Below are 15,314 nucleotides of genomic sequence, written 5' to 3'. Positions count from 1 at the left end.
AATGCATTTACCCTATGGACAGATTGGAAAGATACCTGCCCTTCCTTCTCTTTCGCATCCTAGAAAAGAATCAAGGCCCCTGTCTTTCTCTGTGTTTGCATAGCCCTGAGCCGACTCATAGTGCTCAATAAATAATAAATAATTATTATTACTTACAGAGCATATTGATCACTTTGCACAGTGCAGAAATACAGCTGCCTCTGAGGTGTATAACAGCCACGCAACAGCATTAAATAGTCCAAAGTAGTATTAGGAATCCCCAGGGATGGTATCTCTGTAAAACACAAAAGAACTTCACTGGTGACTTAATCATGTAAGAAAGTGAAATGGCTGCATAGCTTTCAACAGTTCCACACATCTCTTAACAAATTCAGATGTCTTGGGGGTCAGATGCAGACAATTTCAACAAGATGACAATGGTCTTCCTGCATCAAGAGCATAGTGCTTAGATCAAGATTGTGTCCCAGAAGAAGTCTGTGCAAAAACAATATGCCCTTCAGCCTTTTGCTTTATAGGGAAAGCATAAGAGCAATGAGATCTGTGCAAAAATAGGATGCCCTTCAGCCTTCTGTTTTATGTGGACCACATCAGAGCAGTGCAATCTATCAGTCCCCTAATGGAGGCATGGGGCCAAATTCTGGTCTCAGTTACAATGAAGTAAATGAGGAGTAACTTCATTTACTTCAGTGAGGTTACTACAGATTTAGACTTGCATAACTGAAACAAAATCTGACTCATGGTACTTTTCTTTATCTTCTCTAGCTCATAGTCTTGGTGAACCAGCACTTCTCAGAAATGTCTATTGAGGTTATGTTTGGAGTTCCAAATAACTCAGCACTTCCAGCACCATTTAGCTACCTACCAACTGTGATGTCTACCCTCTTGGCTAACACACCAACGATTGAATCAACCCCCTCTAGAGCTAAAAGCATGCACTGCTACAGCTTGAATTAAAGAGCCAAAACTTTCTAGATAGGGGCTGTAACAACTCATAGCTGCTGCAGATTGGTACCTGTAACACACTCAACAGTAGGTCACACTATCTTAGAGGTTTTATGCTGCCATCCATCCGCACAATAACTGAGTGCCTTCCATGTAAAATTAATAGTCCCTATTGTTAAAGATCTCAAAATCCTTGAACCTGGTAAACACAGATCTGTATGCTCCCAAGCTGAAAAATAAACTAGTACCTAGCATTCATAGTCTGAAAACAGGTTAGTAAGCCAGGGACAAAATGAGATCTACCTGATTGTGGAACAGTCTCTAGTGGACTATGGTGGAAGCCCCACTGTCTGAGTCATTTAAAACTGGACTGGATAAAGCACAAAAATAAACAGTGCAAGGAACAATCCTACCACCGTTTCCCAGGAGATGGACATGATCACTTAATAGGTCTTGACCATCTCTCATTCCTATAAGGAATTTCACTAAGGATGCAAGAGTTCACAATACCAGTGGCTCTCAACCTTTCCAAACTATTGTACCCCTTTCAGTAGTCTAATTTTTCTTGCATACCCCCAGGTTTCACCTCATTCAAAAACTACTTGCTTATAAAACCAAACATAAAAATACAAAAAAGTGTCACCACTCACTATTACTGAAAAATTGCTTACTTTCTCATTTTTACTATATAAATTGTAACCCTTCTGCCAGGTGGAGCCAGCAGCAACCAGGGCCAGCTCAAGTCCCCACCCAGTAACCTGGGAAAATTACACACCACCCATGGGCGCCCCTGAGAGACAATACTTCCCCACTCGCAAGCGCAGAGTCTGAGTGTAGAAAAGAAACTTTTAATGAAAGGAGAGAATCACACAACATTAAATAGGGAAAATGCCACAAGCAGGATTCATAAACATAAAATTGTGAGCAGGATGCCCACCCAAAAGTATGTGGGGCAGAGTCTTCTGCCTCATGTTCTGGAGCTCTACAACCAAAGTTCCTTTAGTGTGCCCCCCCTCCCCTGTTCCCTCACCATACCCCATTCACAGTGGTTGTCCTTGGTCAGTGAGGACTCAGGGTTCAGAGGTACATCTGTGTGAGTTCACCTCCCATTCGGGGAAGAAGGCATCTTGCTTGCTCCACCATCTGAGCACATGCTCTGGCTGGCCGCCCCATCAGCTGCTGTTCCTCGCTGCCTGGACGCCCTGCCAGCCACTCCTGCCGGTCGACTGTTTGCCACTTTCACTCGCCACCCATCAGTTACCTTCTGCTGCCACCTGCCTCTCTGCCGTGACCTCTGTAGATCAGTCTCTTTGTGATTTTTAGCTCTCAGCAGGCTAGGCAGAAATACTGCCCCACCACAAGTGATTTTAGCTCTTACTGAGTACTTGAAATAACAAAAGGCTCCTAATGAAACCTGATTAACTCTATCTTTGATCAGTGGGGAGGAATAGGTTAAACCAGACCAGGGACCCTTAGGGAGAGTCCACACCTCCTGGCTGGGATACTGGTCCCCACCCCTCTTACTTTCACAGGGCTCTGGCATTCGAGACCCTGGCTTAACAAGGTCCTTTCAGCTGAGGGTGACTCCGTCATTTGGGACAGGTTAAGCACAGTTCTACTCCCCTTTATTCATACAATAAAGACAATAACATTGATAACAACATTTCACTACCCCTGCATTCAGTACTAAAGTGATTTGTAACCCAACACCAGCCAAAGTTGATCACTTTGAGCAACACAGCTCTATCTGTTGGATACCTACACAGAGTAGATGTGTTCATATAAATACAGTTTACTCCTGAAGTCTCTCTCCCTCCCCCAACTAGCTGTCAGAATAGAGTTCATTCAGACCCTATTTACATAATTATAAAATAAATCAATAGGAATATAACTATTGTACTTACATTTCAGTGTATAGTAAATACAGCAGTATAAACAAGTCATTGTCTGTATGAAATTTTAATTTGTACTGACTTTGCTAGTGCTTTTTATGTAGCCTGTTGTAAAACTAGGCAAATATCTAAATGAGTTGATGTAACTTCTGGAAGACCTCTGCTACCCCCAGGGGCATACGTACCTCTGACTGAGAACCACTGCTCTGTACCCTATTTCCTGTCACACACCCGTAGATTCAGAGACAATGAGAGAACAGTAATCCTGGTGCCCCAACTTGACTGAATTCCTGGACCTGGTCTCATGGACAGATTCTTCCAATGATGCGGACCATCTTTCTGAATGCTTCTCCATCTGACCCTCCAGGACCCTGGGGAAAACGGCAAGCTTTCATAAAGGTCTGTTTATTCCATCAGTCTAGGACTTCCAGATCCTGCAAGTTTATAAATGAGTACAGGGAGACAGGAGGCTTCACCTAACTGAGTAAGAGGCCAATATGATTTTTTATTCAAACTATGGTATATGAGCCAGGGATGATACGACAGATGACAGTTCTACTGTTTCCACATGTCTTATTGTGCATATTTCAGACCAATGCACCTCCACTTTTGTGGAATGGTCATGCTCAGATGCCAAAGGCATGTGATAAAAAGAGCACAATAGGTAGCTGTGGGGAAAGCAGGGAAGGTCCTTTAATGCTGCAGAGCAGGTCTGTGCTGGGGAGTAGGGAGATCAGGAAAGCAGTGTGCAGTGTAGTGCATGTGAATTACCCTCTAAGTACTCAACTGGAGGAGCAGGTTTTTTGAACCAATAGTCCCTTCTAATTCCTTGCTTCTCATACTGTCAATCCCAGCACCAGCCATGGAGTTTACAAACCATTTATGTGAAAGGGGTGAGACCATTCCTTAGTGAGGCTCCTTCCACCATACCAATGCTGTTACACTCCCCAATACAAAGCACCCACTTGCTGCCAACATTTTCACAAGGGTTCCCTAAAAAAATTGTGTCTCAGTGGGCAGATCATGTAACGTGCCCGTGATAAAATGCTCTGTCCACCTCCTCCAAATCTGTAAAATAATCAGTTGGCATCAGTTACATTTTCAAAGTTCTTTGTGATTAAAAGGGAGGGAAAGATTCTTTTTAAATGAAAGCTGAGATGCATTTCCATGAGGCCCAGTGGTGGCTTTATTAACAGGGAACTTACACAAGTCCCTTCCAGCTCATCAACAACACGAACACTCCTGCTCACCTGCCCAGGGATCTTTCCATCCCGACACAGCCCCCGCATTCTCCCCTTCAACCACCAGGATCTCCAATATAAAGTGGGGAACCCTGTAAATAAAGCTGGCAGAAAGGACTAAGCATAGACCACGGAGTCACTCTTCTCTTGTCATGTCTCCTTTCCCTTTCCAAATTAATTTCCTTTAACCTTCTATTTCATTCTTTCTCCTGATGCATCATTTTATTCCAGCTCCAGCAAAATGTGCTGGTCAGACACGCACATTGGCATAAAGTGCTGGAAATCTTATTTCCTGTGAGCAACATGCCAACTCTTAGCTCCTGGGACCCCATAGGATATGTCTACCCTGCAATTAGACACCTTTGGCTGACCCATGCCAGCTGACTCAGGCTCATGGGACTCAGGCTAAGAGGCTGTTTAACTGTGGTGTAGACATTTGGGTTCAGGAAAGAGGCCAAGCTCTGGGACCCTCCCACCTCACAGGGTCCTAGAGCCTGGGCTGCAGCCCGAGTCCGAACGTCTACACCACAATTAAACAGTCCCTTACCCTGAGCCTCATGAGCCAGAGTCAGCTGGAATGGACCAACCACAGGTTTTTAATTGCAATGTAGGTACCCTTAGGGAATTGCTGGCATGTGGGGTCACATCTGTCAATTTGGGTCAAACTTAGCCCAATGAATCACAACTTCGGAAGCAGAGACACAGCTTGGGGTGTGTAAGTACAACTTGGAGAACACATGTAAAGCTTGAGATATGGGCATCCCTTAACATATGGATTCTGTGCAAAAGCATGGGACACATCTTGGGGTGCATGAGCACAACTTGTGAGGCAGAGGTATATTTGGAAATGCAGGGGCACAGCTTAGGATTCAGAAACACAGCCTGGGCCATGGGACACAGGTTTTAAGTGGAGATGTGGGGACAGATAAAAATAATCAACACTTCAAATGTAGAGAAACATAGACCACATGAGGTGTGTCACAATGATGCTATTTATTAATATACAGCCTTCCTGATGTCTGGTTCTCAGGCAGCACACCTTAAGGGTTTGCCTACATAGCAATTGGGATGTGTATCTCCCAGCTTGGATAGCTGTACGTGCTAGTTCTGTGCAAGCTAATATCTACACATAGCAGTGTGGCCATGCAACCGAGTTGGTGCCTCCGGCTAGCTACCCAAGTACACACCCAGGGACTGAGCAGTATTGTATTCAGGTGGCTAGCCCAAGCCACCACCCTGTAGCAGTGGCTACATTGATAATTTTAGCACACTAGCTCAACCAGAACTAGCACCTGTACACCTACCCGAGCTGGGAATTACACCTCTAGCTACTGTACAGATGCACCCAGAGGCACAGCTGAGGGGATTACTTTAGTTCCCACACTTTTCCCAGTGAAAAAAGATTTTGTGGAGCTGACTGGGTCAGCACTGAGAATGCAGCTATTCATCTCTAGGGACCCTTGCTATTCAGCCCCATGTTGGGAGTAGGACTGGCCGGCTGGCTCACGGGCATTGGCGCATGGGAAATGGGGCCCTTCATCCCCAGGCATAGACTCCAGCTCACTCCGGGTTGGAGGAACTAGCCTGTTCAAGGAGGTCTGAAGAGCTGCCAAGTCTCACGCAGATCCATGTGTGGCATTGTCTGGATGGGAAACAATCACTGGTTTCCCCCTTAGAGCTGCCTGCAGGCAAGGAGGTGGGTGCAGGGTGAAGCTGGACTCTAAGCCTGGCACTCTGCACAAAGAGATGGGGGAAGGTCATAGAATCATAGAATCATAGAATATCAGGGTTGGAAGGGACCCCAGAAGGTCATCTAATCCAACCCCCTGCTCAAAGCAGGACCAAGTCCCAGTTAAATCATCCTAGCCAGGGCTTTGTCAAGCCTGACCTTAAAAACCTCTAAGGAAGGAGATTCTACCACCTCCCTAGGTAACGCATTCCAGTGTTTCACCACCCTCTTAGTGAAAAAGTTTTTCCTAATATCCAATCTAAACCTCCCCCATTGCAACTTGAGACCATTACTCCTCGTTCTGTCATCTGCTACCATTGAGAACAGTCTAGAGCCATCCTCTTTGAAACCCCCTTTCAGGTAGTTGAAAGCAGCTATCAAATCCCCCTCATTCTTCTCTTCTGCAGACTAAACAATCCCAGCTCCCTCAGCCTCTCCTCATAAGTCATGTGCTCTAGACCCCTAATCATTTTTGTTGCCCTTCGCTGTACTCTTTCCAATTTATCCACATCCTTCTTGTAGTGTGGGGCCCAAAACTGGACACAGTACTCCAGATGAGGCCTCACCAGTGTCGAATAGAGGGGAACGATCACGTCCCTCGATCTGCTCGCTATGCCCCTACTTATACATCCCAAAATGCCATTGGCCTTCTTGGCAACAAGGGCACACTGCTGACTCATATCCAGCTTCTCGTCCACTGTCACCCCTAGGTCCTTTTCCGCAGAACTGCTGCCGAGCCATTCGGTCCCTAGTCTGTAGCGGTGCATTGGATTCTTCCATCCTAAGTGCAGGACCCTGCACTTATCCTTATTGAACCTCATTAGATTTCTTTTGGCCCAATCCTCCAATTTGTCTAGGTCCTTCTGTATCCTATCCCTCCCCTCCAGCGTATCTACCACTCCTCCCAGTTTAGTATCATCCGCAAATTTGCTGAGAGTGCAATCCACACCATCCTCCAGATCATTTATGAAGATATTGAACAAAACGGGCCCCAGGACCGACCCCTGGGGCACTCCACTTGACACCGGCTGCCAACTAGACATGGAGCCATTGATCACTACCCGTTGAGCCCGACAATCTAGCCAGCTTTCTACCCACCTTATAGTGCATTCATCCAGCCCATACTTCCTTAACTTGCTGACAAGAATGCTGTGGGGAGACCGTGTCAAAAGCTTTGCTAAAGTCAAGAAACAATACATCCACTGCTTTCCCTTCATCCACAGAACCAGTAATCTCATCATAAAAGGCGATTAGATTAGTCAGGCATGACCTTCCCTTGGTGAATCCATGCTGACTGTTCCTGATCACTTTCCTCTCCTCTAAGTGCTTCAGGATTGATTCTTTGAGGACCTGCTCCATGATTTTTCCAGGGACTGAGGTGAGGCTGACCGGCCTGTAGTTCCCAGGATCCTCCTTCTTCCCTTTTTTAAAGATGGGCACTACATTAGCCTTTTTCCAGTCATCCGGGACTTCCCCCGTTCGCCACGAGTTTTCAAAGATAATGGCCAAGGGCTCTGCAATCACAGCCGCCAATTCCCTCAGCACTCTCGGATGCAATTCGTCCGGCCCCATGGACTTGTGCACGTCCAGCTTTTCTAAATAGTCCCTAACCACCTCTATCTCTACAGAGGGCTGGCCATCTCTTCCCCATTTTGTGATGCCCAGCACAGCAGTCTGGGAGCTGACCTTGTTAGTGAAAACAGAGGCAAAAAAAGCATTGAGTACATTAGCTTTTTCCACATCCTCTGTCACTAGCTTGCCTCCCTCATTCAGTAAGGGGCCCACACTTTCCTTGGCTTTCTTCTTGTTGCCAACATACCTGAAGAAACCCTTCTTGTTACTCTTGACATCTCTTGCTAGCTGCAGCTCCAGGTGCGATTTGGCCCTCCTGATATCTTTCCTACATGCCCGAGCAATATTTTTATACTCTTCCCTGGTCATATGTCCAACCTTCCACTTCTTGTAAGCTTCTTTTTTATGTTTAAGATCCGCTAGGATTTCACCATTAAGCCAAGCTGGTCGCCTGCCATATTTACTATTCTTTCGACTCATCGGGATGGTTTGTCCCTGTAACCTCAACAGGGATTCCTTGAAATACAGCCAGCTCTCCTGGACTCCCTTCCCTTTCATGTTAGTCCCCCAGGGGATCCTGGCCATCTGTTCCCTGAGGGAATCAAAGTCTGCTTTCCTGAAGTCCAGGGTCCGTATCCTGCTGCTTACCTTTCTTCCCTGCGTCAGGATCCTGAACTCAACCAACTCATGGTCACTGCCTCCCAGATTCCCATCCACTTTTGCTTCCCCCACTAATTCTACCCGGTTTGTGAGCAGCAGGTCAAGAAAAGCGCTCCCCCTAGTTGGCTCCCCTAGCACTTGCACCAGGAAATTGTCCCCTACGCTTTCCAAAAACTTCCTGGATTGTCTATGCACCGCTGTATTGCTCTCCCAGCAGATATCAGGAAAATTAAAGTCACCCATGAGAATCAGGGCATGCGATCTAGTAGCTTCCGTGAGGTCCCGGAGTTGGAGGAAGCCCTAGGGTTGCCAACTTTCTACTGGCACAAAACCAAACACCCTTACCCCGTCCCCTGCCCCACCCCTTGTCCGAGGCCCTGCCCCTGCCCCGCCCTGCCACTTCTCCACTCACTCCATCCCCCCTCTGTCACTCGCTCCCCCCACACTCACTCACTTGCTCATTTTCCCTGGGCTGGCTCAGGGGGTTGGGGTGCAGGAGGGGGTATGGGCTCTGGGGAAGGGCCAGGGACAAGGGATTTGGGGTGCAGGAGGGGGGTCTGGGCTGGGGGGGTCGAGCTGAGGGGTTTGCAGTGCAGGAGGGGGCTCTGGGCTGAGGCAGGGGGTTGGGGTGTGGGAGGGGGTATGGGCTCTGGGCTGGGTGTGCGGGTTCTGGGGTGGAGCCGGAAATGAGGGATTCAGGGTGTAGGAGGGGGCTCTGGGCTGGGTTAGGGGGTTGAGGTGCAGGGAGTGAGAGTTAGGGATGGCAGTATGGGCGCAGGGGGAGCGAGGGCTCCAGCTGGGGGTGCGGGCTCTGGGGTAGGGCTGGGAATGAGGGGTTTGGGGTGTAGAAGGGTGCTCTGGGCTGGGTCAGGGGGTTGAGGTGCAGGGAGTGAGGGTTAGGGATGGCGGTATGGGTGCAGGGGGAGCAAGGGCTCCAGCTGGGGGTGTGGGCTCTGGGGTAGGGCTGGGGATGAGGGGTTTGGGGTGTAGGAGGGTGCTCCGGGCTGGGATTGAAGGGTTCGGGGAGGAATCAGGGATGTGGCAGGAGGGTTGGGGCATGGGAGGGGGTCAGGGGTGCAGGCTCCAGGCAACGCTCACCGCAAGCAGCTCCCAGAAGCAGCGACATGTCCCCCCTCCAGCTCTTATGTGTAGGGGCAGCCAGGGGGATCCGCATGCTGCCCCACCACCCCACACCTCCCATTGGCTGCAGTTCCCGCATAGGGGCCGGAGCGGGAACATGCCGCTGCTTCCAGGAGCCGCGTGGAGTCACAACAAGCAGGGAGCCCGCCGACCGGACTTTTAATGGTGCTGACCGGAGCCACCAATGTCCCTTTTCGACCAGATGTCCCAGTCCAAAACCGGACACCTGGCAACCTCAGGAAGCCCCTGAAGATCTGGGAGTCACAGCGGCCTGTGCAGAGGGAGCCTGGAGCTTGTTGGGGGCAGGAGGCCCTGAGACAGGCTGGGGAAAGAGGAGGGGGGCCTAGTACAGCAACTTTTCTGCAGCCTCTCACCTGCCTTCCCACACAGCCCTGGTGCACTCAGCAACCACCGCCTCCCTTGTGCCAGCGCGAGCCCCATGCTGCCCGGCAGCTCAGCCAGCAGTGGGAGCACTGAGACCAGGGGAAGGGAGACTGAACCACAGCAATCCCTGGTGGCCCGGAGGAATCACTGCAGAGCAGGCTCAGCTCTGCCCCTGCAGCTTTAGTAGGGATGTATATGGGATCAGAGAATGGGTTCCACTATGACCCAAGATGGGAGGTAGTGGCTGGCCCAGGGATGAGCTACAGAGCCTGTCATTTCTAGGCACTAGTTCCAAGCCAGTTCCAGCTGGCAGTGACTATGTTGTTTTCATCTGATGGCCGTTAGGTGGCCTGGGTGAAATGATTTGGGGGCCATAGTCTAATTTTCAGTAATGAATGGTCTGCACTGTCACTGTGCCCTTTGTTAGCTGTCTAAACAAAGCAGTCAGGATTGTCTGCACCAGGGAGACAAACCTTCCCTCTAACCAGGTGCTGGTTCCTTCAGGGCAGGGGTGAGCCACATTTGCTATTGTGTTGCTCAAAAGGGATATAGGAAGTTTGCCTGTCACTGTGCTATACCTGTTCTCGGGACAGAGAGAATGAGACTCCAGATCTGTTACCTTTCACCAGCATGAAACTGACTTTAGAAAATAATTTAATACGTCGTAGTCATGTAAAACAAGGGATGGAGAAGATCTATCAGGTCCCACCTAATCCTTTATGGAGTCAAAATGCAGGATTGTCCCCTACTATGTGTTCGGGCTTTTCCCTTAGGTTCTCTGAATGGCATCCATTAATTCTTTGACATAAGACTGACACTGAAGTCAAATGTCTGTGTAACAGGGTCATTACCGTAAGTTTAATGGAGAAGGGGTCCAAGGGAAAGTTGCCACTGAGACCATGGCAGAGAAGGCTGTGTAACAAAGGTAACAGGGGAATTTATCATGCTTGCTCTTATATATTGGCTAGCTTAGCACTTTTAGTGTCTTTTCTGCACCCAAGGTGAACTTAGAAGCCTCAGTCCCAACTGTGATCAAATCCTCTCAGTTGTGCCAAACAGAACTGATCTTATCTGGATGGTGACCTTATCTCACTTTGGAAAGCAGAACTCATTACAATAATAAGGAATAACAGACTCAGGGAAAGAGCAATCTTAGCAGAGCCTGGAAAGAATTCACTTTACCATCATTTCAGGGCATTAATTCTAAGCCTGTCTCCTTTAAACGTCATTTTTCACTTCAGCAGTAGGTCCAAGCTCAGAAATTATTCTGGCCAAGTCACAGGATTGTATCTCTTAACTCCTGATTTGCAATGCATTTCCACCTCCTACAAGTGTGCTGAAGTGCATTTGCTTAATAGCAATATGGACACCTTACATCATGTGAATGATGCCATTTTATAATGCAACATTTTGTTTAGTGTATGTGTGTGAGGGACAGCAAGTGTCTGTGTGCAAAAGAGAGTGTGAATGTGAGAATGTAGGCCTATAAATCGGACACGGGAGCTTGAGAGCATAAGTGTGAGCATATGAGAGTGAGACAACTTGCATGCTGAAGAGAATGAATGTGTAAGAGCATATAAGCATTAGTGGTGTATGAGTGTATAAATGTAGCCAGAGAGCATATACGTGAGTGACTTAGAAAGTAGAAGACTGTATGTCAGTATGTGTAAGGGCATATTGTATGTGTGTGTTTATATGAGTAAGTGTTATTGTGACATGTAGGTTGTGAGTGCACATTTTTTACAGTTTGCAATTTAAGAAAAGATATTTGAAGGCCATCACTATGGCCTACTGCTCTCTGCTGCCATGTGGAAGATAGTTTTTCATCTCACCCAAAGACACACATTGCCCCCTAGCACTGACTCAGAAAGAAACCTGATCTCTACAGAGTCACCCATGCCGCTCCCAGCAGCCTAGCATCCCTTGGCACCACATTGTGGCACTGGCTCAGAGGGAAAAGAGATCCATCTTCAACCATTTCCAAAGGGCTCCCTAGACCTCCCCTATAAAAATTAACCAGGATCAGTCCTGCTTTGCTTGTCCAGCCAAACAGATTCATAGCAGCAAATAGAATGGCTGAAGCTGAGAAGGACCAAATCGAGAGAGTGAATCTGCAGGATCTGGGATGGCTTGTCCTGGATGGTTCCACTTTTAGATGGATAGTATCACTCTCAAGCTGCATTACTTACCCAGAGAGGCTTAAATAGAGCCTCACTGAAAGGAGATGCTCCCAACAGCAGCTGCTCGCACATGGAGTGAATGTTGTTTTTACCTCAACACTTGTTCACTTTGTTTTCCTCCAGAACTCAGGCTCTTGCTTGAGACTCCAGCACACTCAAGGGCACTCAGCCAGTCAACGCAGGACCATTCTTGAGAAGCCACTGATGCCTACTGGAAAATCCAGTAGGACTTTGCCCATATGCTCTAGTTAACTGTCACCCCCACATGCGCTACCTAACTCTCTATCCTGCTTTGTTAACAAGGATGTTTGTTGGCTTGGAAATGAGATCTTTGGAGGTTTGGTGCTTCCTGATGTTTGCTCCTCACCTGATAATACTATCCTTTGTGTGTGGATGATCACGTCAAATGGGAAGGGAGAAGCAGCAGCAAACTTTGAAAGTAGCAATGGTCCTGATGTAATTCAATTACCTTTCAGTCTGAGGAGAAGGAAATAACAGGGCTTAGCACTTCTACAGCTCTGTACACTGGTGAAACAGGCCAGTTATAAAATATAAGCCTTTTAGCCATTAAGTTTTCTCTCCCCAAAGTTTGATTCTTGAGAGGCCCACCAGATTCAAACCCCCAAAAGTTTCTATATAAACAGAAAGCGCCTAGTTTCAGTTCTAACTTGGGGTGGATCTCTCCCTCCTCAGAGCTCTCACTCTCTTTTCTGATTACCAGGGTTCCAAAGAGTTCCATGGCGCTCTTCTGATTGGACCTTCAATCCCCACCCCTGCTTTGCTATGTCACCTTGTCCACCTGTTGGACAGCTGAGCAGAGTGTTAATCCCCACTTGCTGGGCTACAAATAGGACACCTACCCTAGTTCTGTAAGAGCAAAATCTGTTCTGCACACAGCCCCTTCCATGTGAATGCTACCTTCTCCTCTTGCTGAATCCTGCAGCAGAGTCATGATCCTACACTGATGACATCACAGTGTGCTGCCATGGAAACAAATGTGGTGTCAAAAAGTCAGCAGGTTCAAGGAAGAACAGAGGACAGGAAGCAAGGCTGGGGGAAGGAACTCCTTTTTTGACTGCAAAGAAGAAAAGGAGCATGAAAAATAATGTGAAAGCTGGAAGGGCCTGTGTTTAAGAATGGTGGATCTAGCACATGTTGAAGAAAAGTCTCTTTCTAAGGAACAGCCAGAGCACAAGGCTGGTGCACCCAGGCACAAGCCCAGTTCAGCTGAGGAGTTCAAAGCAGCTCCGAAACTTGGTTGAATGTAGCTTCACAACCCCACTGAAAAGCGGGGCAGTAGTATTATCCCCCTTTAACTCATGGGGAAACAGAGGCACAGAGGTTAAGTGATTTGTCCAAGGTCACACATCATGTGAGTGGCACAGCTAGGAACAGAACTCAAGAATCTTAGCTTTCAATCCCCTGCTCTAACCTCTAGGCTATGCTTCTTACAGACAAGATGGGATATACAAGCTGATTGGCATTTTTGTTTGTATTGTTGGTGTGTTTTCCAGTATCCACCACTTTGTACCCAATCTAAAGTCCTCATTTCAGACTCACCCATCTTCTGCACAAGGAGGAATCCCTCCTGAGCCCTACAGTGGCAACAGGAGAAAGGGTGTCAGTGAAGGACACTCTTTCCACTTCTCGCCAGGGACAAGCTGTCACCACAGCAACTCTAACACCCTTCAGCCTGTTCATCCGATGGCTGAGTGTGGCTCCGATGCGCAGCCACTAGAGTGTTAAACAACCCCAGCAGTGTTTTTTCTCAATAGGGTGTTCCTTACAGTTTGCCATGGGGCGTTGACACCTCTTTAAATAATCAGTTTGTCTATAGCAGACCCCTCATGCTAGGAAACAAACCCTTTGTCACCTGTTCAGTATTCAAATCCCATTTTTAAAATCATACATTCAGGTTATGGAAAGGAAAACAAAATGAAACTATTCATTATTTTCACCTTTCATATGCCAGTGACAAACACTAAAGGTACCTCTGTCCATGGGTGGGAGTTTTCTCATTCATAGCCAGTCTGAATAAACCCCTCCTCACTTTTAAGTATGGTAGTCCAGAACCACAGCTGTGTTCATACTAAGAGACCACAATTCGTACTTAGTTCATACTAAGAGACTGTGGTCTCTTAATTCATACTAAGAGACCATCGGCAGGGATGAGATAGATTGGGGTTTCTCATCTACCTACCTATCCGAACTCAAAGCAAGGAAGAGGACGAAAATGTCCTTCTCGTTGTTTTAAAGAAGAATCCTCTTTTACTCTTGTGATTGGGTTATTGAAAGGTGTTTGGCACAGAGCTACAGCATTAAATCAAATACAAAGTACAGGACATAGATTCCCATTTATTAAGCAGTGTTTTGTGCAGATAGTCCATTACCCTGTGCTCCATAATCTGCACTGGCCACTAGTTGATTTCCAGGTGAAGTTTGGTTCTGACCTTTAAAGTACTAAGGGCCAGACTTTCAAAGATAATGGGAGTTAGGCACCTAGCCTGCTTAGGCACTTTTAAAAATCCCACTAGGCACCTATTTGTAACTTTAGATGCATATCTACCATTGAAAATCATCGAAGGAGCTTGGGCTGACAAACTCATTCATGATATAAATAGGAGGGGTTAGGACCTGGGTGATCTGGAACTCCCAGATCACCCACCCTTCTGTGGATTTGGTGACACACTTTAAAATTCATCTGCTCTGCCAGGATTTTCCTGGAGTAGGGGTAGAATAGTGAAAGGTTACAATCATGGTAATGATGGAGACCACAATGGCAGATGAGAAGAGCTCAGTCTTGTTAAGATGCAAATTGTATTGGTACACTTTATTGATGCTTGTTGTAGTCAGCCAAGGTGTGTTTTTATATTCTCTGTGCTGTGCTAGATGTTAAGGCAGGCATGTTGGAAATCTAAATAACTAGTCAGGGAGAGGACAGCAGAAAGGGAGGGCAGTTCCCCGTCTCCAGCTGGGCCCTTGCATCCAGACCAAATACAAAAAGTTTGCTTCAGGGCACCATATAAATTGGTATTATAAATTCAGATGGTGCGCCTGGGAGTACCTCATTCTGTATGACTAAAATCAGTCTCAGGAGCAGTTTAGGCACTCAGCCTGCCACATGCAATTGCTGCCCCAGGGGCTGCCGTTACAAATGCATCATTACAAAGCGCTGTAATAAAGCATGAACTAAAACAACTTCATTGAAATGAAGATTAATATGGAACATGTTTTCCCCTCCCTCCCTCAAATGGAACAGTCCAACCAACACAAGCTCCATGGGTCTCAGAACGTTGAGCTGGGAGAACAATCTGATTGACTGACTGACGCTGTCGCTAAAGGCGAGAGATACATTTCCATAGCATCTCCTAAGCATCCATGGACAGAATTAATGCAGCCTTTGTAAAACAGGGAGTGCGGGGAGCAAGGCATGTGGTACACTCAAACATTCAGACAACGTGAAGATTTCAGAGAAAGGAAAGTTTGTAAGTGTATGGAAATAATATATAGAATCACTTTCAAAGGGCTCAGTGCCTTTACCTCTCATTGACTTCAATAGGCATTAAGGATGCTC

The 15,314-nt window shown here is 47.2% G+C and overlaps 1 protein-coding gene across 1 annotated transcript in view; it reads right to left on the bottom strand.

Moving 5' to 3' along the window:
- The window catches only part of NRXN3 (neurexin 3), a 1,462,434-nt gene that overhangs the window by 1,403,347 nt on the left and 43,773 nt on the right, over positions 1 to 15,314 (bottom strand). The window contains exons 3-4 of the mRNA XM_043516016.1: positions 3,020 to 3,205; positions 157 to 274 (exon numbers count right to left, since the gene is read on the bottom strand). The gene's annotated coding sequence lies outside the window, so the exon portion shown is untranslated. The remainder of the gene's footprint in view (positions 1 to 156; positions 275 to 3,019; positions 3,206 to 15,314) is intronic.

This window comes from Dermochelys coriacea, chromosome 6 (assembly GCF_009764565.3).
Source record: "Dermochelys coriacea isolate rDerCor1 chromosome 6, rDerCor1.pri.v4, whole genome shotgun sequence".
Lineage (NCBI taxonomy): Eukaryota > Metazoa > Chordata > Testudines > Dermochelyidae > Dermochelys > Dermochelys coriacea.
This window is presented reverse-complemented; position numbering and strand designations above follow the sequence as displayed.